The sequence below is a fragment of the Salvelinus fontinalis genome, chromosome 15 (assembly GCF_029448725.1).
Source record: "Salvelinus fontinalis isolate EN_2023a chromosome 15, ASM2944872v1, whole genome shotgun sequence".
NCBI classification, from domain to species: Eukaryota; Metazoa; Chordata; class Actinopteri; order Salmoniformes; family Salmonidae; genus Salvelinus; species Salvelinus fontinalis.
This window is the reverse complement of record NC_074679.1, coordinates 27,980,423-27,988,140: the sequence shown is the minus strand read 5'-3', so window position 1 is coordinate 27,988,140 and position 7,718 is coordinate 27,980,423. Positions and strand designations below refer to the sequence as shown.

Below are 7,718 nucleotides of genomic sequence, written 5' to 3'. Positions count from 1 at the left end.
GTAATCGTTACTCAATCTGAAGCCGGCACTGTTGCATTGTAATCCTGATGCTAAACTTCCCATTAACCCATCTGGGACCTCCAACCCCACACCCCCTGCAAGACAAACACACACTCGCCAGGGTTGTGGTGGTTGTGTGCTAGAAGTGTGCCTGGCTGTGCCCAGATCACCTGATGGGGAGCATGTCCAGCCAGATCACATTAAAGACCTGCTAAAGGAATGTCCCCAACTCCCCAGCACTGCCCTGCCCAGTCCCCTGACCTACTGGTCACTGGTGATCCCCTGTTAATATTCCACACACACTCGCCTGTCTCTGGGGACTGGTCCCTCTGCCCCCCTATGGGGCTGCTGATAATTCAAGTCAAACATGATGTCTCGCTTGTTTGTCACACTTAGTGTTTCATTCGGTCAGGGTGGGCAGGGTCAATGTCCTAACCTTGCAAGATATCAATGGCACACTGCGTTTATAGGATAATCAACTCAGTTTGAAAGAGTTCCCCCTGTCATTTAAAAAACATTCGACAGAGATAGAGTGAATGAAGTTATGGACTCCTATGTTGCGTTTCGGGGGTGCACTAGATAGATTTGATGATGTTCAGGTATAAAAGAGGGAAGGGAGGTGCAACAGTATGCTTCTTGTTTACTCCGTCTGCCTCCTACCCCCCCCCCCCCCCCCCCCCGCGCGCTTCTTCTCCTCCTGCTCCCTTCTCCCCAGTGTGCCCCCCCCATCCCCCGCTGGGCCTGCGCTGTGTCAGTGTGCCACTAATTAAGGACTCTTAAAGCTATGGCCTACACTCATTAGTAAACTGTAGCATCCTTACTGTCCAGGGAGGGGGGGAGGGGGGGGGGCAGCAAACTCAACAGCTGATTCAGTTTGAGGACCTGCTGTCACCTGTGGCAAACACTTCTGTTGGGGTCCATAAGGTCATGAAGAACAACTATTGCGTTAAAATATGTATTTATTTGACATTGTTTTTTCTTTTTGTTATTGTGGTCTTCTTCCATCCAGATTAGTAGCATGTATTATCATTTATGTTTCTGATAAAAACTGCTCCTTCCAAAGAAAATACTGGACCAATGCTGGAGCATTTGTTGAGGGCTTGTTAGTTTTATTTCATTGTGCTGTTATCTTTTGTTCATTATTCACTGCCTATTAAAATTGACTAAGGCAGCGTTAATCAGAGTTGCATTTTGTTGTTGCTCTATTCATGTGAGTACTGTTCGTCAGCTCTTTTAGGTGTCGCCATTGTTGTCGCTATTGTTCTTGTTGTTAAACTCCATCACTCCTCCTCCCTCTCCCCCAACGTTCAGCTGCCCCTCCCACTTGCCGCTTTGTTTATTCCTTTTTCATGGAAATGAAGAACTAAACAAATGTGTTGTTGTTAATGAAAGTAGGCCAAACAACTGCTGACAAACAAGAGGGGTAGTTGTAGGTCAGTACGGCACAAGCCATGCGTTACTGTGTCAGCGGACAGGCTGGCGTCGGTCGGCCACAATAGACAATAACATGAGAGCTACATGCATGCTCGCCCTCTGAGAGGATGTAGACTGGGCACATACACGTCATCAACAGAATTATTATCAACAAGTCAACATAACTCAGAATACGAGGGGTCACAACCACTCATAATCCACAAATATACCAACAACAAAAAACTCCCGGACTGGATCATTTAGATTATATTATGGCAGATAGAATGGAAATATAAAGTGCAATTGAAAATAGAAACACTCACGTTAAGGTGACAGTTAAATCAGACTTTGATACCAATTCTTGGTTTACAGTCTGAAACAAAGCACTGCAAAACTTAAACTTAGTTTACTTACAAGCCAGAGTGTTGAATAAAATGTGATGTGAACTTACTGTAAGGTCTGTCGATTCGGTTGGCCCTTCGGTGGGTCGTAATTTGAGACCATACCCACAGGAAAGTATTATTTACCCTGACTTTTTAGTGCACCGGTACTGCCGTTGAAATTTCTATCACCTGGTACATGAGCAAAACCATGTAAACAACACCTGCACGACGGTTAGTATGCATGCATCACATGCATGTACTTCCGTCTTGTGCACGTGCCTTAGGTCTGCAACAAACTAATCTTGATTGCCACACACAGAGACCCACGTTTTGAAGTCTGTTTAATAATACTTTCCTGTGGATATTTTGACTCAAATTTCGACCGACTAAAGGACCAGCCCCACAGACAATTGGCAGAGTAAGTTCAAATATAGATTTTATTCAACATTCGTGACAGACAAAGGACGTTTCTGTTTCTATGCCTACACAATGGAAGGCGTCGCCACAATTGATACTAAGGTGACAGCTACACTAACTGCTTCTACTCACCCAACGTACAAAGATGTTGTTGATAATTGGCATGTTCCAGGACTCCGTATTTGACTAGTTGTTTGATACTTTGTTTAATTTTTCAGTTGACCTGGAGGTTAGGATCTTCGTCATCACAACCAAGAGGGACTTGACCTCAGTGACTCCTAGATGCTTCTGAAACTACCCCAATAACCTGTCGCAGATTGAAGGAGTTAATAAATCAAAGACCAACACAAGCACTTCATTTCATCTGTTTTATTCATCTGTGAAACAACAATCTTTTCCTATGAGTGAATAAGGCATTATCCCTACTGCCCTGAAGCAGCAGCCCATGGTTGAAGTACAGGTGTGACTAATTACCTTGTTATTACAGGAAGCAATCGCATTGATTAATTGAATGTTCCCTACCTGTATTTAAACCCCCCTGTTTTTGTGTTCTAGGCGGCCACCCACAGGAAGTCATGATGTCTGGCATGGTGGACCCTTTGTGCAGCTATGCTTGGTGAGAGCAAATGGATTTGGGGTTGAAAGTTATAATGGAGAAAACGGCACCTGCCTGCTGGGCTTGCTGCACTTCCTGTGCCCCTTTTTGTGTCATGTTGGTTTTGTATTTGTGATTTCAATTAGCAGGGTTTTTAAAGTAAAATAATGGAAACGGAGTAACTGATAAGGGGAGGCAAAGTATGGACAACTCAATGAATTGATGGTTAACATTTGAAATGTTTAATGGAGAAAGCCATGCCTTCAAAATAAATGTTAAAAACTGATCCACTGTTGTCTGCCTCCAGCCTACTTCACGCTGCCTTCTCAACCTAGATCCTAAGAACCTCTCACTTTTTCACCTCGTGACATACACAGAGACTCCATCCTTTGGTGAAAACCTCTGGGGGATCAGCCATCAATCAGCAGGCTATAGAGGCCCAGTTCAGACAGGTCTTGAATCAGGGGCTGAATACCCCAGGCTACAAAATGAGGGGATTGGACTAAAAACTGTTTCAACTAGGGGGTGCTGGAGGACTGTGGGAGGGTTCCCAAATGTATAGAATGCCTGCTGTATTTATTGAACTTCATTCATTAGTTATGTTTCAGCATGTATGGCACCTCATACTGACGCTGTATCAGTAAAGGGATTACGATAGTTGCCTACTACTCTATACTATAATAGATAGCAATCAGTAATAAAAATACAACAATAAAACCCAATACCCTATAACTGCACTATTAAACAGCAGTAACGGACAGCCGTGTGTATGTCAACAGCAGTGGAGACTGATCTGTTATGAGTGGGCAACGCTAGAGCCCACAATGCATTTCTTTGAAGACCTCATTTAATCATAATGGATACAATTGTTTTTAAACACTCCCAGTCCCCTCCCTTTCCCCTATGCCCCCTCCCCCTCTCTTCCTGGCCCTCCTCAACCCCTCCATGGCATAATACCTCGGGTGACACACACACACACACACACACACACATAACAGATGCCCCCTGACGCTCACACACACAAGCGGGCACGTGATTCAGGAGCCTGCGGCCACAGGCCCGCCAGCCTCATGGCATTGTGTTCCCCCTGGGCAGGCATGCTGCCCCCGGCCTGCCTAAATACCCTTTTGTCTGGGGTGGGATAATAACTGGTGGCCAAGCCGCTGGTATGGCACATGTGCGGCCGCTCAGCCCTAATTTTTGTCCCAAACAGGTGGGTAGGGGAGGGGAGGGGGGAGAGAGGGGAGATAGCAAGAGGGGAGGGAAGAGGCTGCATCTGTCCCTATACCCAACGACTCCCTCGCCTCACCCAGCCCCAGCTACCACCCCATAAGGTCTCACGAGAGAGGGAGGCAAACCAGAGACAAACAGGTGGAGTGGAATGGGGGGATTAGAAGAGGTAGATGGAAGACATTGGAAAACTGTCAAATAGGCCTTATAAGTAAGATTTCACTATTCTTGTAAGATTTCACTTGAATCAGACCAGTACCACTAAGCCATATTAAATGCTTGGCCTTCAGTAAGTGATGCCCTGTTGTCTTGTCTGGGCTCAGTGGCCTGTCATACTGGCTCATAGACCCAGAGAACATGAGACAGATACTATACATGACATGGCAATGTGTTTGTTGGCTCCACTTCCAAGCCAAAACACTGGCGTATTTATGCAGTGGGAATAGAGTCGGCTGGAATGGAGAACTAATTGAGAAAACAAAAGCCAAAAAGGGAAGGAGTTTGATGAACTGATGAGGAACACATATCATTTATTCAATGTTGTAAAGTGGAATGGGACTCAGCTTTTTGGATGTTTATTACATTTGTATTTGATTTATTACATTTTTATTGTGTTGTTTCTGTGTAATAAAATGCATATACTAATATGTTTATGTGCCTTTATCAAAAAGACTTCCATCAGTTAGTTATATTAATATCTGTGCCTAGTTTAGCCTACCATAACTACACCTGGCTGAGCCTCTGCAAGCATTATGCTGGTGACTGGTTATGGTCTGCTGTGGTGTGGGCAGGCCCAGTAGGACATGGGGTCTGAATCCAGCAGTAGTGTTGGATGGGCCAAGGAGGGTAATAGGAGGGCAGAGCAGTAAGATGATTGGGAGCAGAGCGGAGTGGAGCAGGGCACGCAGACTGGGCTTTCCTCATTCTGTCTAATTCTCTCTTAGCTCAGCAGCATGGTGGACCTGGGCCTGCGTGGGTTACAGCAGATAGTATTGTGACAGCTGGAGCAGCTTCTCCTGATCCTGCACTGTAAAATAAAAAAAAGAAATGATTCAAGGTGTCCTGGAGGTGGGAACAGGGTCTGAAGGGAGGGATGTGAGGGACAATGTTGATGGAAGTGGTCTCTCTCTGTGTTTCCTCCATTCTCCTTTGACACACTGCTCTTATACTTGTTACATTGCGACTAATATTCTTTACTTAGCCTAAATGACAGTAAGCACTTTGTCCATTTCACATCTTTAATATTCACAAAAATGTGTTGTGCTCAGCTGTGCACCCCTATAATCCACAGGGACATGGTGGTACATTAAGCTTTAGGGGAAGGGTATGAGTCATGAGGGTCAAATGTCCGATTACCCCAGTCACTGGGGTAGAGAGGGATCAAGGCACTGGTTGCCAAAACGCACTGTTCTATATCCAGCCTCAATAATCCGACCCTATTCATAGGTTGCACGTTTCGTCACAATAATGTTTTTAACGTTTGTTTTAGGACTAATGCCCAGCTGAGCATTCTACTCAATGCAGTCTCAATGGGCGCTGATGAAGATTTTATCTAAAGAGCATTACTGTGGCTTGGAAACACAGGATATTTCAAAAGGCAGCCTGGTCTCATAGACTAGACATAACATAGTAAATGTAAATCCGGGACACTCAAATTTGGCTGAACGAACCTAAAGGTCAAGAACAACTTTAGCATTATTGGCAAATTAGCAACTTTGGAACTACTTACTACTTTTTAGCTAATTTGCAACTACTTAGCATAGTAACTAACCCTTCCCCTATCCCTTTAACCTAACTCCTAACCCTTATCCCCTAGCCTAGCTCACATTAGCCACCTAGCTAACGTTAGCCACAACAAATTGGAATTCGTAACATATCATACATTTAACAAATTCGTAATATATTGTACTAAATTCATAACATATACAAAATGGATGATGGACATCCGCAAATTAATACATACCATATGAAACGTAACATATTAAACTAATTGGTGTTGCCAATTTGCATTTACTGTGTAATGTCTACCCCTGAGTCCAGGTTGCAAAGAATAAGTAATTAGTAGGACAAGCTTTTGTCATCATTGTGATGTCTCCAGATTGACAGATTGACTTTAGATGCAGTATAACTTTAGCTAGCTAGCTAAGATTGAGAGCGCCAAAAATTGCGACCAAGTGACAAAGGTGCAACCCATGAATTCTCTCTCAACCATTGAGAAGTAAACAGTGAAACTGGCCTTGGAACAGTGCTTTGGGTAACATACCCCCTACACCACGAAGAACACAATTCAACCTTGAATGAGGGATCAGATTTCTCCTGCCTTTGATCAAGATAATGAGGTGGTCCAGTGAGGGCTCAGTCACCTTTTCTCCTAACAATTCGATGCAATCTGAGCCTTTGTGGACGTATTATGAAGTAAGGCCTACAGAACAAGAAACAGAGTTGAATAACAGTGAGAGGGGCTTGGAGGACAGCAAGTCCTTTCCTTTCCCTTATCATGTGCCCACATTGATAACAATAACCTCTCAGTGAATATGAGATTTTCATCTTGAAGCAAAGAATACGTGAAAAGGCTCTGATCTGAGTGGAAAAGTGGATAAGTATTGGTGTTCTAGAATTTCCGTGAAAAAAGTTATGCTTTCGCTTCCCATAATAGATATTCAAAGCACGTTGGGTGCATAGTTGTGCGCCATGACTTCAAAAAGGCTTAGACTCTGTCTGGATGACAACTCGAAACAGTTCATTGATGTATAACACTTAATGGGGAAAAAATGAAATAAAAGGAGCTGTAGTGCTGTCTGTCGGGGGTGCTCTACATTAACCTCATCCCATTCCCAACTTCTAGTCTCGTTACTAACCGCTGTCCATCTAGGGGGGTCTCTCAACTGTAATCTGTTTTGGTTTCAGCTAATTAATTTCTGGTTCCTTGTACACTTTCACACAAGGGTATCTTGTTTGCTGGAGATTAAGAGCTGCCGAGAGTTCGTTAGAAAGGTGTAGCCTTAATTATCAGAGGCCTCATCGCGTGCACCTGCCTAATTGCCATAATGAGGTGTCTCAGTGGGATCATGTGGGAGAGAGAAGTGCCTCGCTCACTGGGACGCGCTTTTGGTGAGAGTGTAGTGGTGAGTCATCCAGCATCGAATCATGAATCTGTTTTCTTATGTTTGTTTAGATCAAAGCCTTCATGTGTTGGATATAGTCTGCATCACCATTTTTCTCTAGTTTCCCTGTCGAGTTGATTGATGGATGATGCTTAGGTAGGCCTGTACACTTTTATACAGGCCTAAGTGACGTTATAGATTTCTAGGATTAGAGAACATATGTGGAGGATAATATGAATTTCGCATGACCTTTCCAAACACAGCTGATGTCTACAGTTAAATCATATTAATATATGGCTTGTGGCCACACCAACGACCATTAGGGTTGTCAGTTCTGGGAATATTTGTTGATCAGGCGATTATCATTTCGCATTCCACCTCATTTCGAGCACTTTAGTCCCCATCAAGCTGCTGCGTGGAGGACATTAGATACATGTAATCCACCATAAAAGTATTTCCATTTGTCTCTTAAGGAGATTTTTTATTTATGGTTTGTTAGTCAAAGGGGGGTTGATAGATGTTTCCTCTCATGGAATGCTCTGTTAATCCAAGAGCTGTTAAATCCTTGGTCCTACA

General features: G+C 43.8%; 1 long non-coding RNA gene across 1 annotated transcript; it reads left to right on the top strand.

Annotated features, from left to right (window-relative positions):
- Positions 1-676: 676 nt before the first annotated feature.
- On the top strand, positions 677-3,094 carry LOC129811696 (uncharacterized). Its single transcript, XR_008752929.1, has 2 exons — positions 677-2,673; positions 2,769-3,094. It is a non-coding gene; the product is annotated as an uncharacterized LOC129811696 (long non-coding RNA).
- The last annotated feature ends 4,624 nt before the right edge of the window (positions 3,095-7,718 follow it).